The 3,078-nt window shown below is 49.6% G+C and overlaps 1 pseudogene; it reads left to right on the plus strand.

Moving 5' to 3' along the window:
- The first annotated feature begins 2,042 nt into the window (after positions 1-2,042).
- Positions 2,043-2,171, plus strand: LOC136130113 (U4 spliceosomal RNA; annotated as a pseudogene).
- Positions 2,172-3,078: the final 907 nt, after the last annotated feature.

Below are 3,078 nucleotides of genomic sequence, written 5' to 3' on the forward strand. Positions count from 1 at the left end.
TATGCTCCTCAAACTCTGCCTTTAGTGGTGGTCCCAAACCCTGGACTTGAGTTGAAGGAGGCCACAGCTGGATGATGGGTTCCTTGCTGGCACAGGAGTCCGGATCGGCAGGGCTTGAGAAGGGAGATTGGGGGTTCTGGTTTCCAGCCATCGAGAGCTTGCCTGTTATCTGAGCTGTACCTGCCAGGTGCTCCACTCCATGGTCCCCAGATTTTCACAGGGCTCCTTCTGCAGAAATGGTAGCTTCAGGGAGAGTGTGGGAGAGCACACGACCCCCTCAAGGAGATGAGACCAGGGATGAAAGAGCAGATCAGCCCAGGCAGGGAGCCAGGAGGCCTGAGTCCAGGTCCCAGCCAGCCCTGGGCTACAGGGTAGCCCCAAGCAAGTCTCTGCTGTTCTCTGGCCTCATGGGCTATAGTCCATGGTCTTCCCTGGGTTCACCCTCCCTGTGAGTCTCACTTCCTCTGCCCCAAGGCCCGGAGATGTTCCTCCCATCACCTAAGGTCACACAGCCACTGAGGCAGCCAGGTCAGGATTCAAACACAGGGCCAACTGACTTCCCTCCAAAATGAGGTGACAGAGCCCAGGAGATGGGCTAAGAGAAGGAAACCAATCACAGAGGGATCCAGGCCGGGCTCCACCCTGGATTCTGCTTTTCCATCCCTGCCTCAGCCTCACAAAGCCCCAGAGGCCACGGGTTGTTGCCACCCCCACCTGCTTCCTGAAACAAATTTACATCTCATCAGACATATCTTTCATCTTCTCAGCCTGGCCCTTTCTTCCCCAGGGGCCAAGTGGTGTGACATTTCTGCCGCCCAGCTCTGCTGATCTGAATAAGACAGAGGCCCCCAGGCTCTACAGGTGGAGTAGAGGGGGTGGGGGCAGACCTCTCTTAACCACTTCTCCAGGCTTCATGAGGGAGAGGACAATGGCCATCCATCCATCCATCCATCCATTCACTCTTTCAACAAATGGTTTTTTTGTTTGGTTGGTTTTTTTTTTTTTTTTTTTTTTTTGCGGTACGCGGGCCTCTCACTGTTGTGTCCTCTCCCGTTGCGGAGCACAGGCTCCGGACGCGCAGGCTCAGCGGCCATGGCTCACGGGCCCAGCCGCTCCGCGGCATGTGGGATCTTCCCGGACCGGGGCACGAACCCGCGTCCCCTGCATCGGCAGGCGGACTCTCAACCACTGCGCCACCAGGGAAGCCCTGGTTGGTTTTTTTAAAAATTATTTTATTTATTTTTGGCTGCGTTGGGTCTTCGTTGCTGCGTGCAGGTTTCTCTAGCTGTGTCGAGCGGGGTCTGCCCTTCGTTGTGGTGTGCAGGCGCCTCACGGTGGGGGCTTCTCTTGTTGCACAGGCTCTAGGGCCGCGGGCTTCAGTAGTTGTGGCGCATGGTCTTAGTTGCTCTGCGGCATGTGGGATCTTCCTGGACCAGGGCTCGAACCCATGTCCCCTGCATTAGCAGGCGGATTCCTAACCACTGCACCACCAGGGAAGCCCCTCAACAAATGTTTTATTAAGTGCCTTCTGTATGCCAGGCTGGAAGGTACAGCCACAAACAACCAAGCCTTCACAGTGCTGATATTCTAGTGGGAAGACAGAGAGTAGATGACCAATGTAAGAATCAAGTAAATGTCACAGGATGTTAGAAGGTGAAATATGCTAGAAATAAATGGAGCGGAGTGAGGGGTATCTGAGCACAGAGGGAGATGTTGCCAATTCTAAAGGGGGTGGTCTCCTCAGGACCCAGGCGGTGGTCTCTAAATACCTCTTCCCACTAAAAGGGTCCCCAGGGCTCCTCCGAGAAGAGGCTGATTCCAGGACTGGTGCAGGGAACATTCAAGATGAGCCTGGCACAACTTGTGTTCCCATAAAGTAAGGACATGCTTGAAGGCTGATGGGGAGGATTGAAAGGACACAGAAGCCAGCTTGAAGGGCTCCCACTGGCCACATGTGGGCCAAGTTGAGCATCAGAAAGAATAATGACTACAAAACTGTAAAAATCCATGTGTTCAAAATTCTCAAAAGAAAGAAAAACCTCAGCTTTGCGCAGTGGCAGTATCGTAGCCAATGAGGTTTATCCGAGGCGCGATTATTGCTAATTGAAAGAAAAACCTCCTTGGTTCCTTTGCAGGTAGTCCAGGCACCAAGTGAGTATTCTATAAGCAGAAAAGGCAGGTAAAGAATGAAGCATTTATCCTGTCATCCTGTATGAACAGTATTTTAGGGGAACCTAATAAGGGAAAGTCATCCTTTATAGAAGAACCACTGCAAATAGGTGCAGAAGAAATAACAGAATGGAAATCCTAATGAAATAAAGGATCCAGCAATGGACATCAATGGAATGTTGAACAGAACTATATGACACAGGGACCAGGCAGACCGCACTTGAACCCCTGGACTGATCTTAGCATCACCAAAAGTGCAACATTCTGGCACATGTGCGTCTTGCTAGGATGTGGAAGGAAGCCCAGAGCACCACCTGTGACATAGCCTTGCCTGCAAAATCGGACCTGAATTAAATCCAGCTCTAGATCCAAATCCTAGTGGACAGAAAGTACAGGGGACAGAAGAATGTATTAATGACACCGTGAGGCCATTCCACAGGACAAATGACGGGTTTTGCCAACAAATAATTAGAGTGGAAAAAAAGAAAAAAAGAGGGAGAAGGCACTGTTACAGATTAAGAGAGATTTGAGAGACCGATCAACCAAATGCAGTTCTAGGACCTTGGCTGGATCCTGATTTGACAAAACCAAGTGTGAAAAGACATTTTGGGAGACAACGGGGGAAACTGCACAAGAACTGAATAGGAGGCAAGATTTAAAAATATGGTGAATTCTGTTGGGTTGACGCTGTTATTTTAATTATATATATATAAAAAGTCTTTATCTGTTGGAGATACAGATGAAAGAAAAAAGTTCACGATTTGCCCTTAAAACGCCTCAGGGATATTCCTGGGTTATATGTGCCATTTAGAAGTAAATGAAACATTGAAATATAAAATAAAAAGAAATAGGGGGGTCCTAAAAGGCCTCACTTAGTGGGGAGCACTTGAAGAAAGGCTGAAAAGAAGG

The sequence above is a fragment of the Phocoena phocoena genome, chromosome 10 (genome assembly GCF_963924675.1).
Source record: "Phocoena phocoena chromosome 10, mPhoPho1.1, whole genome shotgun sequence".
Classification (NCBI taxonomy): domain Eukaryota; kingdom Metazoa; phylum Chordata; class Mammalia; order Artiodactyla; family Phocoenidae; genus Phocoena; species Phocoena phocoena.